General features: G+C 43.9%; 1 protein-coding gene across 1 annotated transcript in view; it reads right to left on the bottom strand.

Annotated features, from left to right (window-relative positions):
• Positions 1–26,804, bottom strand: part of CA10 (carbonic anhydrase 10) — a 462,952-nt gene that overhangs the window by 49,166 nt on the left and 386,982 nt on the right. The window lies entirely within an intron of this gene.

The raw sequence follows: 26,804 nt of genomic DNA, 5'->3' as shown, positions 1-26,804 counted from the left end.
GGGGCTCATAGTGGCGCTTGGGAAACATGCCGTCTTCTGCCTTCGTTTCCATGAGCACACACTGATTTCTGCTGCCAACAGGGCTGCTGTTAGCGGCTAGTTGGCAGAATTAGAGGGGAACTCATTTTAGCCAAGCATGACAATGACTGGTGTAAGGCACATTTCTCACTCTTGGCACTGTTGACATTTGGGGTTGGAAAATTCTTTGCTGCAGGGGCTTGTCCTGTGCATTATAGCATGTTTGGCAGCATCCCTGGCCTCCACCCACTAGACAGCATCCGTAAGTCACGACAACCACAACTGTCTATCCACATACTGCTAAACGTCCCCTGGGAGACAAAACTGCCCTTGGTTAAGATCCACCAGTTTTAGGTGGGAGAAGAACCAGTGGGTGGCTGTTTTAGATAAAGGGAAAAATATGGGATTGCGTTTTTAGTTTAGTTTTGTTTTGGCTACGTAAAAATTCTAACCATAAATTGCCAAACTCTATGGTCTATAAATACCATGACATTTTTGCTCAGTCACAGGTCCTGGGGACAGATAGAATAAGACGTGGCCCCTGTTCCCCAAGTGTGGACAACTTGTTTTGCTGAGTCCCATCTGGGGAAGAAGGTTCTGGAAACTCTGGCTGCCACACAGCCATGCATTTTCCAGGAATGGCTTGCCACCGGGTCTCTAGAAAACATGTTGTTGGGCAGCCGAGCTGGTAAGATGGGAGGCTGAGTGGATTTATGCCGGTGTTTATTCAGAAAGCTGGGCCATGGCTCAGGTGGAATCTGCTGGCAAAATGAAAGTTCCCTTGCCACTGTGGGGAAGCCGGATTTATCTCAGGGGATATGGTTTGGTGACAAGACTGATTATGTGGGGTGTATTGTTTATACGAGTGTAATGTTCTCAGAGCTCAAGGCAGAAGGTGGGTTTTATAAATCAGTGGATAAGTAAAATAAATGCATTGAGCTAGATACTCCTGCTCTTTAGATAAAGGTGAAAGGGGATAATGAAATACAGTTACTCAAGGGAATTCAACACACTTAGTGGATTCTCTCTTAAGTGATCAGTTATTCCTGCCACCCAAAGGCTTTACACCCACCCCACCCATCCACCCAAGGCCAGATGCCCTATGAGAAAGTTCTGGAACTTTGACATTGGTAACAGGAGCTTGTCTTATCACTAGTAATCAAGTAAAGAAGTGGAAAGACAGAACACTGCCCTGATGAAGGGAGGAAACCCAAAGTTTAGGAAGAGCTGCTCTGTATGGGGTGCTTGATACACATTATATCTCGCTTAATTCACACAAAAATTCTATGGAACAATTATCTGCAAACTTGTCTGCTTCTAAGAACCACCAGCATGCTTATTACGAATCCAGAGATTTGAATCCCATCCTCAGACCTGAATCTGACTCTGAGGAAAGAGGAAAATCTGTGTTTTTAACCATCACCTCAGGGGTTTCTAATTAGGGGCGTCCAGTGATCAGGTAAGTTTGGAAAACATTGCAGTAAACTGTAATTTATCATCCTTAAGTTACAGATGTGGAAACTGGGCTTTGCCTGACCCCTAATGCTAAACCCTTTTCATGGCATCATGCTGCTTACTTAGAAATGACAGTCCAATTAAGCCTCAGACAAGATGGGTTTAAAACTTGTCTCTGCTTTGCATATCAGCTCCTTAGAGCTTTGAGAGTCAGTGTGGTGGAGAGGATAAAACGTGGGATTGGAGTCTAAGGGCCTGAGTGACAGCTTTGCAGTTTATTAGCACTGTGACCTTGGGCGAGTTACTAAAGCTCTCCTGGTCACAGTGTTCTCATCTGTAAAATGGTGATAAAAAATAATACTTGCTCTGACTGCCACCAGATTCATTGTGTGGATCGAATGAGATAATGGATATGAAAGAGTTTTGCAAATGGTAAGGCCATTTGTGAGGTCTTAGTATTATGGAATCCTGATTAAGTTGATGCCCAATTATCTGTGTAACTGGTTTCTATTTTGTGCAAAGCCTTTGTAAAGGTTCGAACTTTCTTTCTCCCCTCTGGATCACTTCCCATTGTGTGGTCAATGTGAGAACAAGGAATTCACACTTAAAATGGCAGATTAAATAAAGTATGAACAGTGCTCCCCCATCAAAGGCTGCTACTCAATGTAGGCCACCCTCCAAGGGCATATATGACAGCAAATGCTTCCCTGTATTAATCGGGGTAAATGAGTATTAACCAGGTCACCACTTTAGCAGGGAGGAGTGCGGGGGGCTCCTGTGAGGTCGCTCTCTAGTGGCTGATGCTGTCAGTGCAGCTTCAGACATTAAATATTTGTCCCTGTCCCCACCCTCAACCCCCAACCTTGGGGCTGCAGCTGGCAGAATGGAACCCCCAAAATGTCCATACTCTGATCCCTAGGATCTGCAGATGTGATTAAGTTAAGGACCTTGAGATGAGCACATTGTCCTGGATTATCTGGGTGAGCTCAATTTAATCACAAGGGTCCTTTTAAGGTGAAAGAGGGGGGGAGAAGGCCAGTGAAGGTGATGTGAAGTCGGATGCAGAGACTGGGGTGCTCCTGTGTGAGGAAGACTCAGCAGGCCCCTGCTGGCTCTGAAGGCAGAGTCTTCCCTAGAGCCTCCTTTAGCAATGCAGCCCTACCAGTCAATACCTTAACTGTAACCCAGTGAAACCCATTTGGACTTCTGACTTCTAGACCTGCAAGGTGATAAATTAGTGTTGTTTTAAGCCTCCAAGTTTGTAGAGCAGTGTTCGAGCAGCCGTAGGAAACGAATGTGCCCCCTCCTTCAGTGTTTGTCAGTGTGGTGCTGTTGGCCTGTTGAAGGCTGGCCCAGAACTTGGCAGGGCACTCAGCATCCTGCAGGCACTAAGTGCCAGCCTCCCTCCTGAGTCACTGGGACTCCCAATACATGCCCTTGCACCCCCAAAGGATTTCATTCCCATTTGCCTGCATTGAAAGCAACAGCTTATAAGGCTGGGATACTGGGGAGGAAAGGCGCCTGCGGGAGCAGGCTTCAGAAAAGCAGAATTTAGAAAGTACATTTAAAGCTCAATGGTCCCCATTAGTACTACTGGCTCACCCACTGGGCTGGAACCTTATTCATGCCTCTGTGTCCCCTCACAACAGGACCCCAAACCTGCCCCAGAGTAGGGGCTCTCTGTTTGTGAAGAAAATTGATGGGTTCTTTAATTAATTATTTCTCAGGCTCCGCGAAGGATTTATGATGCCTTAAAATATTTAAAAGGGTAAGCTGAAAATAATGAAATAAAATCCCATTAAAAGAGGCAGAGAAAGAGATGTCTGGCCACCTGGGATGGGAGGGAGGTAGGAGGGTTGGAGGGGGTGCTGAGGTCCTGTTTCAATGTCACCTTTGACCTGAATTGCTGACTGCAAAAGTTAGACAGGCAGTGCTCAGTTAAACATCCCTTAGGTCCCACATGCAGGTCAAAGGCAAATCATAGGACGGTGTTGGGACTGACAAGGTGTTTACCAGCCATGGCCGCATGGATACTCACGCACTGGCAATGCAAACATATTGTCTGATCTCTCCAGAAACGTCCCTTACAATTAGGCAAGAGATGGTTGGGAAACGCACCCAGCTTGATTAGAGAGAGCCAGAGGCATGCTGGTACGAGCAGTTTATTAAATTATTGAGATTTCTGGAGGCTATGGATGCCGGGGAGGATGATGTGAAGAGTCAGAGTTGGAGTTTGCAAATCACTAGAGACACTCTGAATGTCAGTGTCAGGATGGGAGGGGAAGCCTGGTTTGGGGCACAGGCAGAGGGAGGGCTGGGGTGTCACTGTGTCTTCCAAGGCAGAGAAAACAAACCAGCCTGTGTCCAGTCCCTTGCATCCCTTCCTGCATCTGCAAAGCCACGAGGTGCAGCCCCTCTGTGTTATTGATGCTAATGACCCACCTAATGGCCCTGCGGAAAGGAATTTAAATCTGCAAATGACAGCTTTTGCAGGCACCACAAATCACTGAGCTTTGCAATCAAACTCAGAGGGGTGCGGATCACTGAAGGACTCAGGATAATGGGTGATAAAATGCAGTTTAATGCGGACAAATGTGGAATAATATGTCTTGGAACAAACAATCAGAAGGAGGAACAGCTGCTAAATGAATCGTTCTGCATTACATTGACCAGAGAGTAGAAATGGCCAGGAGAAGCAGCCAAAGTGTTGACAGAGGGGCAGGCTGTAGAGACTGTTTTCTGGGAAAAACAAAACAGAAAAATCAGAGGGAGGAGAATGGACAGGTGAACACCTGCCTCACAGGTGCTGATGTGTCACAAAAAGAAATAAAGATAACCTGACTCCATCCCATGAGTTAGGTGCTGGCTACTGCTTAAGTCTCCTTCCCCAACCCTTCTGCTCTGCCTCCAAAATTTGGGGCACCTCAGCATTTGGGGGTGCTCCAGGGCTTGGACGTTGGCCTTCTAGTCTCCAGTCTCACTGTCTTTTTAGAGCATGTCCATCAGTCCCTTGGCTTCAAGTATCACCTATATGACGAAACCCAAACTTAAGTCTTCAGTTAAATCTCCCAAGAACTCTAGGTCATTGGGTCACAAAGTTTCCAACATGTTAGAATCACCTGGGGGATATTTTTCAAAAATCTCAATATTCAGACCACACCTTAGGCCAATTAGAATCTCTTGGGGTGGGACCCAGGCATCAGCTTTAACTTTACAGATGATTTCAACGTGCAACGAGGTTTGAGAATCAGGGTCTAGACTTACCCAATTGCTGCTTTACCTCTTCCCTTGGATGCATAATTGGTGTCCCAAACTTAGGACGGCCCAACAAACTTGATTGTTAACCCCATTCCATATACTTGGTCTTCTCCAGTCTTCCCCATCCTCTGATTGCTCAAGCTCCAAATCTAAGCTTTATTCTAATTTTTTTCTCTTTAGCTCAGTACCTACATCTAATCCACCAGGAAATTCTTCAACACTAACTTAAAAACATCTAACATAATCCTACTATCAAGGCTAACCTGAACCATTGCAAATCTCTGCTTACATTTGGCTTCTTTCTAATTTATTCTCCCTGTGGTATCCAAAGTGATTTTAAAATTAAAACCAGGCCACGTCATACCCTGCTTAAAATCCTCTGATGGCTCTCACCCCATGTACAAGAAAATCCAAGCTAATTATCCTGACTTCTGAAGCCCTATTCTCACATTGAATAGGGTCGAACTATGAAACCAACAGGAAATTGAGTAACAGTGTGTGACTTCCCAGGCCGCAACATAAAACACGGCAGCATCCTCCTATGCTCTGGGGAAAGACAGCTGCAATGTTGCAAAAGACACTCAGGCAACCTTATGGAGAAGCGTGTGTAGTTAGCAACTGAGGCCTCTAGCCATCAGCCAGTGCCAGCTCACCATCCATATAAGTGCAACATCTTTGAACAGGATCCTCCACTCCAGTCAAGCCCTCAGAATGACTGTGGCCCCAGGGGATATCTAGTGAGAACCACCCAGCTAAGCCACTATCATATTCCTGACCTATGGAAACTGGGTGAGATAATAAATGTTTATTATTTTAAGTCACTAAGTTTTGGGATAATTTGTTATGTAGCAGTGGATAACTAATACACAGATTCATAAACATCCAAGTGTCTGGAGACCTCTCCATTGCTCTGAATGTTCTGAACCATGGTTTGTACCACTGACCAGTTTCAACACTAAACTTTTTTAAGCTTCAGCTGTCTTGTCTTTAAAACAGGAGTAATATTTACCCCTACCTCTTAGGTTGCTTTGAAGATTAAATTAGATGATGCCTGTGTTTGGAACTATAGTTGTTAGTGATACATGTTGTTATCCTTATTCATTTTATATTATTACAGGCTATCTCATACCTCCATGAATTTGTGGTTCTGTTTTCTCTGTTGGCAGAACTATTCCTTCTTCCAGTAGCAAATTATTAAAATAGCAGCCATTTATAATCTGCTATATGAAAAACTATGCTGGGACCTTGCAAAGCCAGAATTTTTAAATCCCCATTTGCAAATGAGAAACCTAGCCCTTGGGGAGGCTGAACAACTTTATGTAAGATCCCTAGCGGTGGCAGGAGCTGCCAGGATTCCAGCCCTGGGCTATCCAATTCCAAAGGCTATTCTCATTTCATGACATCAGAGTATGCTCCATAATCTCTGGATGAATGAACATGTGATGGAATAGTATTTGCTATATAAACAGCTAAGGAGAAAGGTAGGTGAAAGGTAGGTGATCTGTGTCCTTTTATTTCCATGCTGAGAAAGCTACAATTACATAAGGAAATGATGTCACAGGAAGTGGAATTTTGGCTTTGTGCTAGACAATTTTTTGTTTTATGTGATCTGCTGATTGCCAATGACCATTTCCATTATATGGGGTGACATGTTGTGTATTCTGAGCTGCCACTCCCTCCATATGTCCCCATGGTGCAGAGGATATGCTCTTGTTTTCTCATATTGGCCTGAGTCATTTTTAGCTTTTGCTTAGAAAAAATCCCAACTAACAGGAGTGATTAAAAATAAAATGTGGCTCTCAAAACTTGATCTAAAAATATATATGCATGTGTCCATGTGTTTGGCTATGGAGAGTAAACCATATGATCTTAAGTTTAGCCTATGCACATGGGTAGGTATTCAAAAGGAGCCTCTAAGAGGTAATAGTGCAATGTAATGGAAAAAGCATCATGTTACATATATAGCTGGACTATCCCATCACCTTTGTGCTATGTACACGAGGGCAAATTACTTAAACTTTCTGCACCTTCATCTTCTCGTATGTTAAATGTGGATAGTAACCTCTATTTTAGTTTAGTTGTGAGGAATGAAATATATGTAAAGTCCTACCTCATCTGGCCCACCATTCCTCTCTGAGCTTATATCCTATGATACCATTCCATAGCTCACTTCTTTCCAGCTGTATCAGCCTCCTGGCCATTCCTTCAATTGGTTAGGTAAGTGCCCACCACAGGGCCTTTGCACATGCTCTTCCCTTTGCTTCAGACATTTCCCCTTCACGTACTCAATAGTTCACCCCTTCAAGTCCTGGCTTCCATGTCCCCTCTTCCGTGACGTCTGTTCTGAGTACCCTAATTGGTTCTGCACTCTCCTCCAGCCACTTCTGAGACTCCTTATTCTGCTTTTTCTTCTTTTCAGTGCAGTCATCATCTTCTTACATGCAAAACAATGTATTTATTATTATTACTATCTCCTACTGCTAGAATATAAGCCACATGATGTTTTACACTCTGATGTACCCCTGGCAATCAGAACAGAGCCTGGCACAGAGTAGTCATTCCATTAATATCTACTGAATGAATGAATGGATGAATGAATATGTGAATGAAATCACTCAGTGTGGTGCCTGGCATATTGTAGACATCCTATGAAGTTAGCTATTATTATTATAACCTGGATACCCCCAGTCATCTCCATTCTGGGTGATGAATAATTTTAATGCCCTAATTTTACTTCTTCCCACCCCTGTACAGCTCCAGGACATGGCCTGTCCACCACCACTCCCTTGTCTGCCCCAGTCATTCACAAGACCCCACAGGGCCCAGGGGACCATCTGCTTGCTCTTCAGCTTTGGACTTGATGCTTGAAGTTGGGAGGCGGCATCCCCTTCCGCTGCCACAGCTCTGCGTGGGGCACTGCTTCCCTGCCCCCTCCCGGCCCCGCGGACCTGCCGCAGCCCTGCTGCCCTGCTGCGCAGCAGGGGCTGCTCCTCCTGTTCTGTGCCTGGTGCTGATGGCCGTGCTGTGCTCTTCCCAGAATCGGAGAAAATGTTCCCTTTCGCTATCTTCTGTCCTGATGGCTCACCTGGATCCTGCAGCAAAGCAGCCTGTGCTCCGGGCTGCTGGACAAAATGGTCTCCTTCGGTTTTTATGTAGGACCAGCACCTGGCAAAGAGACGCCAACCTGCTCTCCGTCGCCTTGCCTTTCCTCTGCTCTTGGCTTTGCTCTGGACCAACCTTCTCTCTCTCCCTTCAACCAGAGACACGCACAGCCCCAGGCCTCCTGGGTCATGAGAATACCTGTCTGCCAGCATGTGTCCTCTGACCCCACGCCCAGTCTTTGCCAGACCCTAGCATCAAAAACAAAACCAGTCATTGTTAAAAACAAAATAAAAAAGAGAGTATCATAGAGGAACCCGGTGCCTTGAATTATTGCATGGTGGTGGATGGCTGTTCCCTTTGAAGGTCCGGTTCTGCATGACAAGCCTCCTTTCACATCCCAGCAGATGGCCCGCAGGAACGTGGCATTGCCAGTCTTGGTACAATGAAATCTATTAAATGAAAAATTCTCCCCAGCAGATGTGCATACTAGTTCCATCCCCATGTGGGGTTCAGTCTCTTCATGAAGATATTGTTTTGGTGGCATTTATAGGCTGACGATTTTGCAGGGTGAAGAGAAGGGTGACTGTTATTAGAATTAATTATGATCACTTGCATTTATCTAGTGCTTTGTGCATTCTCGAAAATGCTTCCACAGCTGTTCCTTTGTTCAGTTCTTGCAACATCCCCAAGAGGTAGACGTTAGAGTTGAAGGCAGCGAAACCCAGGGAGGCATGAAGGTGATTTTCTTCCTTCTTTGCAAGGTTTCAGTAAGTCTGCCTCAAGGCTGTAGGAGAAGCCTGCCTTCCGGTGGTGGCCTGCAGGCCGCAGGAAGCTTATCCTACCGGGCATCCCAGGCTGGCCCCTCCCTGCAGGGTGTCCTTGGGAAAGCTGGGGACGGCCCCTGGAGAGGCAGTGCCCTTAGCTGGGTTGCTGCAGTGGCCCCTGAACAGGCTTCCTTGCTCTGTCCTTGCCCTGTTTCCACCTGTTCTCAATGCAGCAGCCAGAATGAGCATTTTGAATCCTATTTCAGACCCTGTCACTACACCACTCAAAACCCTCCCTCAGCTCCCTACTAGAGTCCTAGTGAGGGCGGAAGTCCTGGCAATGGCCGACAAGGCCTTCTGATGGTCTGGCCCCTCCCCTCGCTAGGCCCCCTCCCACCTCTGCTTGCTAACACTCCTGCCACGCTGGTCTCCTTGGCGATCCGTGAACAGAGGACCTGCTTCCTCCGCATGTTCTTCCCCCATCCTATCCCTGCTTGGCTCACACCTCGCCTTCTCAAGGGTGCCCGCTCCGATTCCTCCAGACCCCCTTGTGCTGGCCCTACTTCTCCCTCATCGTCTCACCCTGTTCCATGTATTACGTGCTCTGTAGCACTTCCATCTTCTAACATACAATGTGAGTTTCTCAGGCTGCCATAACAAATTACCACAAGCTTGTGGCTTAAAACGACAGAAATTTATTCCCTCACAGTTCTGGAGGCTAGCAAGTCTGAAATAAAGGTGTCAGCAGGGTTAACTCCTTCTGGTGGCTGCTGGCAATCTTTGGTATCCCTTGGCCTCCAGTCACTGTGTATTCTGGTTGTGTGTGTCTCTAAATTTCACTCTCCTTGTAAGGACACCTGTCACTAGATTAGGGCCCGCCCTAATAATGGTATCTTAACCTGATTGATTACATCTGCAAAGACCCTATTTCCAAATAAGGTCCCATTCACAGATACAGGGAATTAGAACTTGTACACAGCTGTTTGGAAGACACAGTTCAATTGAGAACACTATATGATTTCATTTTTATGATGTTCCTTGTTTATTGTCTGTTTCCCACTGCCAGTCCAACTCCATGAAGATGGGAACCTTTGTTATGTGGACAGGTTATATCCCAAGATCCTCAACAAATGTCACCTTCCTTCTCTCAGGTTCTTCATCCTTTAAATATTATTTAGATCCCCAAGTGAGAGTCTTATAGTAGCAAATTCCCAATTATCTGTCCCTATTTGGGAACTGGCCAAGGAAGTAATTTCACAGTCATTTCTAATGTATTGCCAGAAGAATCTTACTTTGACATATTGGACATTCTATCAGTTTCTAGCATATATTCAAATTCCATTTACCCAGAGGCTGCCCCAGCCTACAGAGTCTATAGGGCTTGAGAGAGAGTTCTCAGAGGGGTGGTCTGCATGCAGAACCCCTTCTTCTGCAGACCCTGCAGTCACTGCACCCACTTCCAGTCACCCATCTGACCCTCGGTCTGTCCTCAGCTTGGGATCTTACCTAGATGTCACAAATCCTTTCTCAGTACCTCCCAACCAGTCTAAGAGAAATCAAACACGGTGCATCTGAGAGCCAGAAGGGATCCTAGAATCATTCATTCACTCACTCATGCCATTGTTTATTTCTTGAGCACCTACTATGTGCTCAGCATTATGAATTTCCCTTTCTATTCTCTTAAACCTCACAGCACTGTGTCAGGAGGGTATTCCAGATGATGGCACAGAGGCAGAGAGAGGCCAAGGGGCTCCCTGTGATTACTCAGCTGGCAGGTGGTGGATCTAGGTTCACACCCAGGATGCTCAGGTTTGAAGTCCTTTGAGTGGCTCTGCCTGGAAACCCAGCTTCTCATCATTGAGTCTGAAGAGGAGGGAGGCAGATCCCACTCTGCCTCTTTGAGTCACTCTCATCACCTTCTCAGCGGCACACTAAGTAGCCTGTAGAGGGCTGCTGATAGTTTATAGTCCCAGGTTAGTAAATACCTTTTTAAAAACTAGTTTGGAATTCTCTCTATCACAGAGCACTCTCCCCTCCAGGGCCTTATTTCATTTTCATAAGGTCACTCTGGTGCAGGTACAGCAGGTACTCTGTGCTGGTAGCTTCTGTTTGTGCCTCTAGATGCTCCCTCCACCCTTCCCCTCTCTGCCTGGGGAGACAACTGTGTTCTTCTTGACTGGCTCTCCTAGGGTTCTGCCAATGGCAGCACTGGAAAGAAAGAAGAGGGAGGAGGTCAGGGAGATTGGGGTCCTTATGCCCTCATCCCTGCCCTGTGAGGGTGTCTGGGGTTGTGTCCCAAAAGCCACTCCCCCTCTCAGGACTGTCAGCCCTTCCAGAATTTCTCCCCTTCAAGCTTCTGGTATGTTCTCCCTCCCTTTGTCCCTGTGGCCCTCAGGGTGGTAACAGAAGGATAATACCCCTGGGTTAGCATCTTACCTGGTGGCTCTCACATGCAGGTCTTTGTGAATGGTAACACACACGTCTTTTGTAGTACACTTCCCTCAAATTATAGTTTTGAGTGTGTCATATGTAGCCTGTTGAGAATTTGTTGTATATAAATTACTGGACCTATTTGGTAGAGGAGAGACCAAAGCTTAGGAAGATTAAATATCATTCTCCAGGTCATATGTGGATGTAGGGAAAATGGAAGTTACTATGGCCAGGATCCTCACGTGATCTTAATCTACTTGCCCACTGTATATGTGCAATAATGTAATACTTAGCCTATTGCAGAGGCGCCTGCAGTGCAGTATTGCCTGTGATGGTATAAAAAGAGCTCTGCCCAGTGCTAAGAGCAGAGCAGAGGCTGGAGGTGAGGACAAAGCCTGGAGTGGAGGCTGAGCCAGAGGCAGAGTCAGAGACGGACTTGCAGACTGATGGATACAGACATGATTCTAGCACTTGACCTACTGTCATGAGAATAAAAGCTTGCTATAAGCCTCTTTTTACCCCCAACATTCCATTGCCACTACTCAATCTTACTGAATCCAGAATTAACTTGCCAGGAGCTGAAGCCCTTGTTGGCTGGCCCAGAGCTACAGTAGAGAAAGTGGCTGACTAGGGGCTGGAATGAGGTTCCTGGTTTAGTGCTCTCAGGGCAAAGAGGAATGTCCAACTGGCCTGAGATCAGCCTCTGATAAGATACCCTGTGTATAGTAGGTGATCAATAAATGCTGGCTGATGACAAATTTTCTTTGTTCAATAGTTACAATGATTAAATTCTAAATAGCTACACATAGGAAGCCTGCCCATTTGGAATATCATTATCATGATATTGGGAATGTCCTTAGTAGCTTTGAGTCCAAATATTGGTCTGTGGTGGGCAAGACCCTTAGACCTCGTCATCTCACCGTCATCTATAAAATTGAGATAGGGTTTCATTTCCCAGTATTGCTGGGAGGATTTAAATGAGAGGCTATCTGTCAAGGGTATATTTTGGCAATAGCTCCTAAGCCACTTTCTAAGCACCCCTGTGCTTATTGTCACTTGAGATAATATTTTTTCAGCATTTCATTCAGAGCCCTCCTTTAATGGGGTGTGGGATGAACAGGAGTAGTAACAAAGAATGGGATCCTAAGGAACACTTAGGAAACTGGGCTTTCTGACATTGAAAGAGACAAATCTTTATGGTGACCTAATTAAAGTTTTTAAGATTCAATTTGGACAATTGATATGCTAGGCCCCTTTGCAGAAGGAATAGAGTCAGTGCAATGCCTAACTGATCCCAGACCACTTGCATCTCAAACAACTGAAGTGGGTTTGTCAGCTGCTCTCAGGACCCAGGCTGCCTGACAACAGTCTTGGGTAAGGAAGAGCGTCCTGTGGGGTCACACTGACATTACGGCCCAAGAGTAGTTGCCACAAGTAGAGGATGTGCTTTAGAGGAAGGAAGGTCAGGAAGGTTCTCATTAAGGAATAAATGAGTGTAAGCCCTGACATTTGGGTTTTTATTTTTTGTAATGCAAATGCCTCACTTAAACTTTGATTGCAAAGGCATCCATTTCAAAGACACATCTACTTTCATGAACACCATTGCAGCCACAAGACTAGATAAAGAGTCCAGCCACCTCCCCCCACTGAGGCTCCATAGCTTTAGAAATCTTGGTTGATTTCCATTAAGGGCCACTTGTCTTTTCTTTCTCTGGGCTTTAAATTCCTGCTATGTTTTAAATTCATGGGTTAAATCCTAGGCCCCCACCCTCAACCCCCAAAAAAGAAGGAACCTGGGTCTTTGCACTCTTTTTCTCTCTACCTGCAACCTCTTGGTGTGGCCCCATTGAGCAGTGTAATTCAAGGACCTGTAAGTAATAACTTTATATTTTCAGAGTTTCTTATGGCTATTGTTGAGGGGAATCTTGTAATCATAATAAGAAGCCCAAGGGCTGGTTCAGCCACAACACTGGTTATTGATAGGTTGAGACAAGCACAAAAAATCTTTGAACTGTTACTATGGAAGTTTATGGAGTGTAGAAGAAAGAGCACCCTTCCAAATCCACCCATTCATATGTTCTTCCATACTTCCGTATGTCCATCCATCCATCCATCTTTCTATTTATCTGTCTAACATATACTAAGTGTTTAACTCCTGTCAAACAACAGAGACACAATACAATCAATACTTTGAAAGAGCCCAATCTTTGTGCAAGTACAGATATCTGAAAATGGTTACAAACACAAGGCTCTAAATCAAAAGACATGACTATAAATTCAGTGGCTCTGTAAATTAAATGGCCTCATGATCATGGGCAAGTCACTTTTCTCTAGGCCAATATTAACACCCATAAAATAATGCAGGAGATCAGAGGAATGCAGTCTAAGATCTCTTTCAGGTCAGACATGCTAAGATGCCCAGGCAAATTCAGTGTAAAACAGACCATCCTGTGAGTACAGATACTGCAATAATCTAGTAGGTGGTCTCCTGTCCACCTCGTCCTCCTAATCTCTCTCCTATAACACAGGCAGAGTGGTCCTTTCAAAAGCAAATCTATTATGTTTCTCTTTTTCATTTGTCCCTCTAAGGGTGGATCCCTGTCCCTCTTAGGGTAAAGATCAATATTCCTAGGGAGGGAGAAGGGGCTTAAAGATAGTGGTGTGAGAAGTGAGACAGAAGCCTCCTCCCAGAACCATATATAATATGAAAATTTAGCAAATACAACTAATCCTGAAAGAGTGACAGGAAAGAAGATTGTGACAGACTGCCTACACCTGGGGAAAAGAGAAGAACTCATGAAAAAGGGTAAAGTAGCAAAGTCACAATCTGGTGGGACCCAAGCCCTTCCCCCAACCCAGCTCACCAGTGGGAGGATGGGAAATGGAGCAGGGAGGGTGTGGAGGCCTAGGACTGCTGAACACCGAGCCCTGGTGATCTGCTCTGGGAGCACAAACTACATTACATGGTGCTCTGGAGATTAGTGGGGCTGGAAAGCTAAGACAGGTGGAATACTTAGACTGAGATTCCAGCTGCTTGTGGAGAACAGGTACCCAAAACTGGCCACTTTGGGACAAAAGAAAGATGGGCACTCTGAGAGACTTCCCAACAGTGAGAGGGCTGCTAAAGGGACAAGGATTGCACAGAGCTTGCTGCTTAGGAGAAAGGACAGGTGGACAAAATCATTCCAGTGCACTCAGCCCAGCAGGTTGGGAACTTTTGGGAGCTTCAGGTGCTTCATCCCCCTGGCTGGCAACAGAGCCCCAAGGCCCCCCTCTGTGATAGACAGCCTACCGCTCTTTCCCCCTGGCCAGCAATGGTCCACAAACCTACTGTGCCCACCATTGTGCCAGGCCAGCCAGAGGGCAGCCCCACCTACAGCAGCTACAGGGGTGTAGCATAGAGGCTCTTTCCTGCATGCTCGGTGCACTGGCCCTGGAAGTGGAGGTAGGCACTGAAGCAGGGAAGCAGGAAAGAGCTCTTTCCTCTAGGCAGGCACCAGTGCCACTAGCCTGCAACCCCTGTCATCACCCCAGGTGCTGAGCAACTCCAGAAAGTAGAGTTCTGGGCATTAGAGGGCGCTGCTTACACAAAGTTATTATTCCATATTATTCATTACAAGTATGAAATGTCAAAAGAACCTGGTACAACCCAAAATCTCACAGACACCAGAAGGAGGGGCAAGTGAAACTGAAATTATCAGTCTTCCTGATAAAGATTTCAAAATAGAAATCATAAACATGCTCACAGAGCTACAGAAAAATATTTAAGACCTCAGGGAGAACTTTAAGAAAGAGATAGAAACTTTGAAAAATACAGTATCTGAAATGAAACATACAATGGAGGGATTTAAAAGCATAGTAGATGAGGTAGAGGAGACGGTAAATGAAATAGAAATTAGAGAAGAAGAATACGTAGAAGCTGAGCCACAGAGAGTAAAAAGGATCTCTAGGAATGAAAGAATATTGAGAGAACTGTGTGACCAATCCAAACATAACAATATTCACATATAGGGGTACCAGAAGAACGAGAAGAGAGAAAAAGGGATAGAAAGTGTCTTTGAGGAAATAATTGCTGAAAACGTCTCCAGTCTGGGGAGAAAATAGTCTCTCAGGCCATGGAAGTGAACAGATCTTTCAATACAAAGGACACAAAGAAGAAAAGACGAAGACATATAATAATTGAAATGGCAAAGATCAAGGATAAGGAAAGAACATTAAAAGCAGCCAGAGAGAAAAAAAAGATCACATACAATGGAAAACCCATCAGGCTATCATCAGACTTGTCAAAGGAAAACTTACAGGCCAGAAGGGAGTGGCAAGATAGATTTAATGCAATGAAACAAAAGGGTTTTGAACCAAGAATACTCTACTCAGCAAGATTATCATTTACATTTGAAAGATGGATTAAACAATTTTCAGATAAGCAAAAGTTGAGGGAATTTACCTCCTACAAATCATCTCTACAGAGTATATTGGAGGGACTGCTACAGATGGAAGTGCTCCTAAGGCTAAAATGCTGTCACCAGAGAAAATAAAACTGCAGTAAAGGAAGTAGACCAATTAATTACTAAGCAAATGCAAAATTAAATCAACTACCTACAAAGTCAGTCAAGGGATAGACAAAGAGTACAGAATATGATACCTAATATATAAATAATGGAGGAGGAAGAAAAGGGAGGAAAAAAAAGAACTTTTAGGATATGTTTGTAGTAGCATCCTAAGTGAGTAAATTAGACTGTTAGATAGTAAGGGAATTACCCTTGAACATTTGGTAACTATGAATCTAAAGCCTGCAATGGCAATAAGTACCTACCTATTGATAATCACCCTAAATGTAAATGGTTTGAATGCACCAATCAAAAGACACAGAGTCACTGAATGGATAAAAAAACAAAACCTGTCTATATGCTGCCTACAAGAGACTCACTTCAAACCCAAAGACATACACAGACTAAAAGTGAAGGGATGGAAAAAGATATTTCATGCAACTAATAGGGAGAAAAAAGCAGGAGTTGCAGCACTTGTTTCAGACAAAATAGACTTCAAAACAAAGAAAGTAGCAAGATACAAAGAAGGACATTACATAATGATAAAGGGTTAATCCAACAGAAGATATAACCATTATAAATATCTATGCACCCAACAGAGGAGCACCTACATATGTGAAACAAATACCAACAGAATTAAAGGGGAACTAAAGTACAATGCATTCATTTTAGGAGACTTCAACATACCACCCACCCCAAAGGACAGATCAACCACACAGAAAATAAGTAAGGAAACAGAGGCACTGAAAAACACATTAGAACAGCTGGAACTAATGGACAGCTACAGAACACTTCTCCCAAAAGCAGAAGGATACACATTCTTCTCAAGTGCACATGGAATATTTTCAAGAATAGATCATATACTAGGCCACAAAAAGAGCCTTAGTAAATTCAGAAGGATTGAAAGTGTACCAATCAGTTTCTGAGATCACAAAGGTATGAAACTAGAAATAAATTGTGCAAAGAAAACAAAAAAGCTCACGAACACATGGAGGCTTGGCAACATGCTCTTAAATAATCAATGGATCAATGAATAAGTAAAAACAGAGATCAAGCAATATATGGAGAAAAATGAAAAAAACAACTCAATACCCCAAAATCTGTTGGATGCAGCAAAGGCCATTCTAACAGGAAAGTATGTAGCAATACAGGCTTACTTCAAGGAAGAAGAACAAACCCAAATGAACAGTCTATACTCACAATGAATGAAACTAGAAAAAGAAGAACAAATGAGGCCCAAAGTAAGTAGAAGGAGGGACATGATAAAGATCAGAGCAGAAATAAATAAAATTGAGAAGAATAAAACAATAGAAAACATCAATGAAACCAGGAGCTGGTTCTTCGAGAAAATAAGCAAAATATATAAACACTTAGCCAAACTTATCATGAAAAAAAGAGTGTACACATATAAACAGAATCAGAAGTGACCAAGGAAAAATCACTATGGACATCACAGAAATACAAAAAATTATTAGAGAATACTATGAAAAATTACATGCTAACAAATTGGATAACCTAAATGAAATGGACAACTTTCTAGAAAAATAAACCTTCAAAGATTGACCCTGGAAGAAACAGAAAAGCAGAGTAGATCAATTACCAGCAATGAAACTGAATTGGTAATCAAAAATTTACCTAAGCACAAAACCCCTGGACCAGATGACTTCACCACTGAATTTTATCAAACACTTACAATGCCCATTCTCCTTAAAGTTTTCCAAAAAGTAAAAGTGGAGGGAATAATTCCAAACTCATTCTATGAGGTCAGTGTCACTCTAATAGTAAAACCAGGCAAAGGCAACACAAAAGAAGAAAATTACAGACCAATATCCCTGACGAACATGGATGCAAAAATCCTCAAGAAAATAGTAGCAAATTGAATTAAAATATACATCAGAAAGATCATATCTTTATGATCAAGTGGGATTCATCCCAGGGATGCAAGGATGGTACAACATTCAAAAATCCACATCAACATCATCCACTAGATCAACAATAGAAGGACAAAAACCACATGATCATCTCAGTAGATGCTGAAAAAGCATCAGACACAATTCAACATCCATTCATGATAAAAACTCTCAACAAAATTAGTACAGAGGGCAAGTACCTCAACATAATAAAGGCCATATATGACAAACTCACAGCCAACATCGTACGTATCAGCGAAAAGCTGATCAGGAACAAGACAAAGATGTCCACTCTCCCCACTTTTATTCAACATAGTACTGGAGGTCCTAGCCATGGCAATCAGACAAAACAAAGAAATAAAAGGCATTCAGATTGGTAAGGAAGAAGTTAAACTGTCTCTGTATGAAGATGACATGATATTGTACATAAAAATCCCTAAAGAATCCACCCCAAAACTACTAGAACTAATAACTGAATTCAGCAAAGTTGCAGGGTACAAAATTAATACACAGAAATCTGTTGCATTCCTATACACTAACAATGAACTAGCAGAATGAGAAATCAGAAAAACTATTCCATTTACAATTGCATCTAAAAGAATAAAATGTACCTAGGTATAAACCTAACCAAGGAGGTGAAAGACCTATACCCTGAAAACTGCAAGACATTCATGGGAGAAATTAAAGAAGAGACCAATAAATGGAAATACATCCTGTGCTCATGGATAGGAAGAATTAATATTGTCAGAATGGCCATCTACAGATTCAATGCAATCCCTATCAGAATACCAACAGCATTCTTCAATGAACTAGAACAAATAGTTCTAAAATTCATATGGAACCACAAAAGAAACCGAATAGACAATGCAATTCTGAGAAGGAAGAACAAAGCTAGGGGGGATTATGCTCCCTGACTTCAAGCTCTATTACAAAGCCACAGTACTCAAGACAATTTGGTACTGGCACAAGAACAGACCCATAGATTAATGGAACAGAATAGAGAGCCCAGATATAAACCCAATCATATATGGTCAATTAATACATGATAAAGGAGCTACAGATATACAATGGGGAAATGACATAAATTTCAAGCCTCTTCAACAACTGGTGTTGGCAAAACTGGACAGCTACATGTAAGGGAATGAAAGTGGATTATTGTCTGACTCCATACACAAAAGTAAACTTGAAATGGATCAAAGACCTGAATGTAAATCATGAAACCATAAAACTCTTAGGAGAAAACACAGGCATAAATCTCTTGAATATAAACATGAACAACTTTTTCCTGAACACATCTCTTTGGGCAAGGGAAACAAAAGCAAAAATGACCAAGTGGGACTACATCAAACTAAAAAACTTCTATACAGCAAAGGACACCATCAGCAGAACAAAAAAGCATCCCACATCTTGGGAGAATATATTCATAAATGACATATCCGACAAGGGATTAACATCTAAAATATAATGAGAACTCACATGCCTCACCACCCAAAAAGCAAATAAGCCAATTAAAAAATGGGTAGAGGATCTGAACAGACACTTCTCCAAGAAGAAATTCAGATGGCCAAGAGGCACAAGAATAGATGCTCCACATTGCTAATTATCAGGGAAATGCAAATTAAAACCACAATGAGTTATCACTTCACACTAGATAGGATGGCCAAAACCCAAAAATACAAGGAACAACAAATGCTGGTAAGGATGTGGAGAAAGGGGAACCCTCCTATCTGTCAGTGGGAATGTAAATTAGTTCAACCATTGTGGAAAGCAATATGGAGGTTCCTAGAAATTCTAAAAACAGAAATACTGTTTGACCCAGGAATTTCACTTCTAGGAATTTACTCAAAGAGAACAAGATACCAGATTCAAAAGACATATGCAGCCCTTGTTAATGCCAGCACTATTTACAATAGCCACAATATGGAAGCAACGTACATGTCCATCAGTAGATGAATGGATAAAGTAGATGTGGTACACATACACAATGGAATATTATTCAGCCATAAGAAGAAAAGAAATCCTACCATTTGCAACAACATGGATGGAGCTAGAGGGTATTATGCTCAGTGAAATAAGCCAGGCAGAGAAAGACAAGTACCAAATGATTTCCCTCATTTGTGGAGTATAACAACAAAGCAAAACTTAAGGAACAAAACAGCAGCAGAGTCACAGACTCCAAGAAGGGATTAGTGGTTACCAAAGGGGAGGTGCTGGGAAGGGTGGGGGTATAGGGAGGGAGAAGGGGATTGAGGGGTATTATGACTGGCACACATAGTGTTGGGGGGGGCACGGGAAGACAGCGTAGCACATAGAAGACAAGTAGTGACTCTGGCATTTTATTACGCTGATGGCCAGTGACTGCAGTGGGTGTCAGGGGGACTTGATGATATGGGTGAATGCAGCAACCATAATGTTGCTCATGTGAAACCTTCATAAGAGTGTTTATCAATGAAACCTTAATAAAAAAAATATTCCTAGGGAGATCTTTGTGGCCTTGCCTAACTCTTCATTTTGTATCAAGTTGTGACTTGCTTTCTTTGCCCCTCAAACTTACCACAGTTCCTCATTACAAGGCCTCTGTCTGGACCTATTATCCCTTTCCCATCCTCCTCCAGGGAGAATGACTCCTCCTTCAGATGGCAGCTGCTCACCATTTCTGCAGGGACACTTCCAACCAGGCAAGGCTTGGTCTCTTTGTTACATATACATATAGAACCAGGTTTCTTTCCTTTTAAGCACAAACCCTACCCGTGCCCTAAATCCTAACAAAGAGGCCCGTTGGTTTAGAGCTGGCTCCCCCACCAGCCTATGAGCCTCAGGGAGCAGGAGCTGTGTCTCGTCCGCTTACACCACGTTCCCAAAAACAGCACCTAGTGCATAGGGCACTCAATACCTGCTTTCCTGAGCAACCGAGAGAAAATGGTTAGTGACGGAGGCTGACAAATATGAATTTCTCCACACCTGGAAAGGAGGCCAGAAAATGGTATCTTCAGTGGGTTAATACACCTGAAAAAAGAAAAAAATTGCTGCAAAAGAAAGCCACCCAGATGGTGCAAATTTGCTGCATATATGAGCAAGGTGCTCTCTGAACCCCATCACATGAGGAAGGGTGTCTCTCAAATCTCAAGGGACGCGACTCCTCTGAACCGTGACAGACGCAACGTCGGCTGAGATTCTGAAACCTGGGACACACCAGCTATGAAGCCATTGCTGAGGGGCTGCCAGGGGTTCAGGTGACAGGCAGGAATGGAGGCGAACAGGATAGTCAGAATGTGACAACGGGTCTCTACCACTGGCCAAGGCGTGGACAGTTCTCAGCCTAGAAAACTGGTTCTGTAATTTAAATAGCTTTAGAGGAGGAAGGATAATTCCAAATTTTTCTTGAGCTCAGTTAAAAAATATTTTGAATGCATTCTCAACTGGCACAGTGGTTGAGCGTGTAGGTCTGGAAACCAGAGAGGCCTGGCTGGAGTCATGGTCCTGGCAGCGGGCAAGTCGCTTTGCCCTGAGCCCCAGTGTCCTCCTCTGTGAGGACAATGGTGTGTCTCTCGCTGGTTGTAGGAGGAGGAAGTGGAGTTACGCAGGCTCAGTGCTTAGCACAGGGCCTGGCATGTATTCGGTCCTCCGGAAGCTGCCCCAGTGAATCAGTGATGACTCCCATTGTCACGATTCTGTGCTCACTTTTGGGTCTATCTGGTCAGAATCTGATTCCTGAGCAGACCCATTTGCCAGAAGTGGGATCCGTCTGCCTTCATGGCCCCAAACCTTGACTCCTCTCCTCTCCACAGCACATCAGGTCCATCAGCTGCCAGAACTGGCTTCTTTTCAAACTGTATCCGCAATCCCATGCTCCTCTGCCTCTCCACGGCCACCACTCAGGTCTGTGCGGCCGACATCTCTCACCCAGCTTGCAGTGACCTCCTAACTGGCTTCCCTGCCTCTGCCTTTAACCCCTGCAGGCTTTTCATGGTACAACAGACAGAAGGAGCCTGTTAAAATCTAAACTGGATCATGCAGTTCCTCTGTTTGAGAACCTCTGACGCCCCATCACACTCTGAGTGAAACCCGAATCCCGATCCTTCCCCCACAAAGCCTTCATGATCAGCCAGCCAACCTTGCTGATCCTACCCCCAGCCGCCAACACACAGGCTCCAGCTACAGTGGCCTCCTTGCCACACGCTGGCCACATTCCCACCTGAGCGCTGGAAGCCTCTCTCCCTGGCAGCCCGCCAGCTGGCTTTAGGTCCTTGCTCACACGTCACATTCTCAGCAAGGCTCTCCCCGACTACCCTATTTAATATCGTGATGCTCACCCTATATAACCCATTTCCCTAGAGCCATCTCCTACTTTATTTTCTCCGTGGCACTTGTCACCATTTGGTGTGCTCTCTTACATATTTGTCTATTGTCTGTCTTTTTCCACTAAGTTCCGAAGGAGCATTTGCTATATATTTTTTTCTGTTCCTTATTATAGCCTCAGTGCCTAGGTCCTCAGAGAGGCAACATACTTTGTACTTAATAAATATTTATTGTATGAATGTATGAATGGACGGGTGTTCAGCCCAGTTCTTGGGTACAGCTGCCTTCTGTGTCCACTCAGAAACTGTCCTGGCTTGTCTGGTTGGTGAGAGTCAGGCTCTCAGCCTCCTCTTTACAGGAGGACTCTACTATTCCCATGTTCCTGAACTCTCTGTGCTGCAGTCTTTTCTGGACCTCAGATGACCTGATACGCAGCTCAAGTTTCAGGTACTACGATGCGTTTTCACAACAGGGGAGGATGAGGCAGGCTCTGATAGGGTGTAAGTCTGTGGCCACTTACCTTCTGAAGGTGAATTAGTGGTTTCAGGTTACCAGAAATCACTCTCAATTCCCTGAAGCATCAACACACTGACTGATGTGCATAATAAATGGCTAAGTCAGGTAAGAAGCAGCAGTGCGGTGCTTACCATGGTGGGCATGGTGGGCACCAGGTTTCATATTAGGATAGCTGGGAGGGGAGGAAGTTGGTGACCATAGATACACACACACACATACACACACAATTATATATACATACACACACATATTATATGTACATATACAAACACACATTATATATACACACAATTATGTGTATATATATACACACACATAATATATACATACACACAATTATATGTATATATACACACATTATATATGCATACACACATATATACACACTATATATATACACACATTATATATATACACACACAATTATATGTATATATACACATATATTATATATATACACACATGCATATATACACATACACTATATACACACACAATTATATGTATATATATACACACACATTATATATACATGCACACATATATACACACACACACACTATATATATATACATACACATTATATATATGCACACACACACATTTGTTCCTGTTTCTATCCTTAAGCAGAAAAGTGGAATCCCTCTGGGAGGCTGGCTAGCCAAACTTGGGGCTGTACTTTCTTTCTATCCATAGAACAGCGGTTTAGCTTTTATAGGAATACTGGAGGCAGCTCTGGGGAAGAGGTAAATGGTGGTGGAGGTGGGACTCAGAAGAACTCGTCAGGCACGCTCATTTTGGAATTTAGGTGGTCAAAGGATGATCACCGGGAGACTCATGATAAAGGTACATCCTGGGGCAAGACGCTATGGAGGCATTTAGAGCAGGACATGGAGCAGGAAGGACCTGGGAGCGCAGGTGAACCCTCAGAGTAGTGTGGGTGCTGGGACACGGTCGCCCCTCACTGCTTCAGTGATCGAAGTGGTCTCCAGTAGTTACTCTAATCAGAGTCTACAGTGACCAGTGTATTATCTAAATGCCCCTCTGAGAAGCCTGGAGGAGAGGGAGAAGAAACAGGCAGGGAAAGAGAGGAGCTTTGATGTCTCCACTGGGCTTGACAGTGGGGTGGGGAGGGCACAGGGGCAGGACGGTCAAGCAGGGGCTTGCTGGTGATGGGCCCTGTATGGGATGCAAAGAAGGAGAGGACATTATAAACCTAGAGTTGCACCTAATTTCCAATACTGATCAACAACTTGTAATGTTGTGGTTATATGAACTTGTTACTGTTCATCAAAAGTGTCTGCATCCTCATGTTATGAGGATCTCTAAGCAGAGAACGATAGCTGTCTGTGGAGTAAGTACATTTTCCCCAGGTGTACTCAATGGGGGCTCTTATCAAGTATGCTATCAACAATGGTAACTTGGACCTTAAGGACAGAAGCTTTTTCATGCACTCACTCATTTACACATTAATTAATCCATTCATATATCCATTCACCCAGGAAATGTATTCTGAGTACCTACTACATATCCGGCATACATCCTGATGATACAGACGTCAACAAGGTGGACAATAGAGCTGCTCTTTTAGAGCTGGAATTATAGTGGGGGAAGACAGACAATAAACTAATAAATCAGAAAAAGAAAAGATAACTTTACATGGTGATGAGTATTATAAAGACAATAAAACTGTATAGCAAGTGAGGCAGACTTCTGGGGATTAGTGTTCAGGCTCCTTTAGGTGGGATAGTCAGGGAATGATTCTCTGCAAAGGGAGAGAGATGTAAACAGTGGTGGAGAACCCCGTCACATGAAGACATAAGGTGATGGTTCACAGGGAGCTTTTAAAAAATACTGATGGTGTACCCTATTTCCAGAAGTAGTTTAATTGACCTGAAGATGAGCCCTAAAGTTATACTAATGTATACCCAGGATTTCAAACCATTTATCTAGATTAGAAGAAAATTTACTAGATAGAATAGCATGTGCAGAGGTCCTGATGTAGAGAAGTGCTTGGAATGTTCCCAAAGTGGAAAGAAGGTGGGTATGGCTGGAAGGGAGTGACTCAAGCAGAGGAACGAAAGAGATACTAGAAGAGGCCGAGATTATAATGACCAAGGTGAGCTTGTTAGCCTGCCCTAGCTCTGGAACAGGGCCCCTGAAATACACAGGAAAAAAGTGTTCCTGGCTACATGCAGAGGAGGGTATTGTCTTGGGGGCAGCCAGGGAGGCAGGGAGCATAGGGAAGAAGCCCCACACTTTCCCCTTCAGTGTCATCAAATAGCAGATTGATCATAACTGCAGAATTTCTCTGGTGATCAGCTGCCTGTTTTCCTGGGGTGATCAATCTATGAAGTTTCCAAATTGTGTTAAAACTGCCCATTTCTCAGCAAACAGCACAGAGTGTACATTCCAGGGAGAGAATTTCAATAATTAAAATGAGTCAGCACTGAAGAACTGGAGGGCGGTTTGATGTAGTTTAGCAGTTGACATTTTCTTAGCAGAAAAATGCAATATCCATAATACATTGTTTTGTGCTGAACAGAAGTCAACTAGAACAGAATTGTCACAGGAGAGGCCAAGGGCAGCTTGCCAGAAAATCTTTTTGAAGGCAATGGAAACCTGGTTTTCAAAAGCAGAAGCTGGGAGTGGTCTTGGGGCCACCTCTCAGGGGCCTGCAGGTCTGAGTTGCTCCCCAGGGCTGTTTTGACATGCCTCTTCTCCCTTGATCCCTGTGGTGGAACTCTCCAGGGCAGATAAACATGACTCCTCCACCTTCATCACCAGCAGAAAGACCTCCTCAGTGATGGGAGGCTCATATCCTAGGGGTGAGGCTTGCCTTGGCCTGGGGTGTTACTACTGGAGGTGGGACGGTAGGGTGATTTTTGTTGTTGTTTTTTTGAGAAAAGAAGAGCTGTTAAAAGAGAAAATTGCTTTCTCTGGGTGGCAAGTGTCTCTGCAAAACATCCCCCCCCACTGAGTTGCCATGAGGAGTGGAATCTGCCAATACTGAAAATGGCTTGGCTTCAAGTCCAAGTCCCGGGGAGAGGCTGCAAGAGCCTTCTCTGTGTGCCCGCTGCATGACCACTCTTCCTGGAGCTGGCTCTCCAACTTCAAAGGAAGCAGAAATTGGCTCCATTCTGTCCTCCCAAAGTTCATGCAATTATGGGCCAAACTGAATTTGTGTTAGATTATGCCAAAGACTAAACAACATTTTGCTTTATTTTTTTTAGTTTTTGCTTCACTGACAATAGTCCAAGAGAGGAAGCCTTCAATTAGACTAGCAGAAAATACTGATTAGCATCAATCAACACCTCTAGAAGTTTAAACACTTAAGTTAATTAAATGGTTCAGTAAACTTGAAGCTAAACTTGCAAACACGAATCGCAATGTATAAAAGGATGCTTAGATTTTTAAAAAACAGATAATTATCCAACAAGCTCAACATCAACTGCACCAAAGGCTCTGTGGAAATGATCGGGCGGCACATTAATTTTCAATGCAGCTCACACATACGTTAACACCATTACTCAAAAGCAAAAATTCATGACTCCTCTCAGTGGATGTGACGTTCTTACAAAGGAGTTCAGAGACTATTGGGAAACTGGCAATGACCAGATGGTTTTTAAACAGGTCCTGAATATTACAAGAGACCACTGTTTCCTCATCTTCAATATAAATAAAACCATGCAAATGCAAAGATCTTGCTGATTTGTTTTAAATGTAGAAGAAGGCATAAACTGAATGAGGGAAAAAATGATATGCATATTCTTTTCCAGGATCTATATTTTGTAACTCTTCTGCTCCAAAATAATAAACTAGCTGTCTTTGGTTGAGTTCCCTTAAACAAAGCTTGAAATGGGGAGTCTAGTCCAAGTGATTGATTGAGGATGTGCTCCCCAGACAAGGGGAGACAGGAAAGTGGGACAGAGCAGGAACAAGTAACCGAACCAGGATGTTGACTCAGTTGGACATTACTTTAGTCTGAGCCCTGAGGGCAGGGCTGGAGTGAGAATTACACAACAAAATAGTCCCATGCAAGGCGAGGAAGTCAGCCCATTATGCCTCTGCCCTGCGTACATCATCATTGGCTGTGGGCTTCTGCTGGGGGTGGGTTGGAGTGTTGGAGCGTGGTCTTGTGGGCAATAGCAGGAGGCAATTCTCCATGAAAAGGGGCAGTTGTCAGGTATGATATGACAAAGTCAGAGCCACTGGGGGTCGGCACATCAGCAAGCAGATGGAATGTGGACAGTGTGTCTCCTCTACTGGACCAAGGAACTTCTACCTGGGTGATCTTAGGTAAGAGCAGGGCTGAAAATTACCTTTGATGAACAAGCCCATTCTAAAATGTGAGCTGCTCTAGGCTCCAGACACTGTCTTGTTCACCTCTGGACATATGAATGAGTCAGTTAACAAATATGTGTTAAATGAATGGTGGACAGATCACTTACAGTGCCAACTGGAGCCGGAACAGTATTCATGCCCTTGCCAAGCATCTCCCAAAC

This window comes from Manis javanica, chromosome 4, assembly GCF_040802235.1.
Source record: "Manis javanica isolate MJ-LG chromosome 4, MJ_LKY, whole genome shotgun sequence".
Classification (NCBI taxonomy): domain Eukaryota; kingdom Metazoa; phylum Chordata; class Mammalia; order Pholidota; family Manidae; genus Manis; species Manis javanica.
This window is presented reverse-complemented; position numbering and strand designations above follow the sequence as displayed.